The sequence below is a fragment of the Neopelma chrysocephalum genome, unplaced genomic scaffold (assembly GCF_003984885.1).
Source record: "Neopelma chrysocephalum unplaced genomic scaffold, ASM398488v2 Primary Assembly neopelma1_60, whole genome shotgun sequence".
NCBI lineage: Eukaryota > Metazoa > Chordata > Aves > Passeriformes > Pipridae > Neopelma > Neopelma chrysocephalum.
In genome coordinates, this window is record NW_020897715.1 from 10,362,328 (window position 1) to 10,362,667 (window position 340).

Genomic DNA, 340 nt, shown 5'->3' on the forward strand with positions numbered 1-340 from the left:
CCCGGGCGCCGCGGGAGCCCCGGGGACCGGCGGCGCCTCCGCCCGCGGCCCCGCCGAGCGAGGGGCCCCCGAGCCGCGCCCTCCCGGGCGGCCTGTGCAGGGTTCACGGCCCCAAACTCCCTGCGAATCAGCCCCTAAATTCCCGCCTCATTCCGCCTCCGTCCTCCTTTACGAGTTGGCTGACAGTACTCCGATTTTTCTCCCAAAGCAGAGATTAAGTGAGGCAAAATTGCTGGGAAAAAAACCAAACAAAACTCCTTGGAAACATGAATATTGCTGTTGTTAAGAGAAGAGGATAATCTGGTGTCACAGATCTCCACACGCAAATGTGAATTCAGCT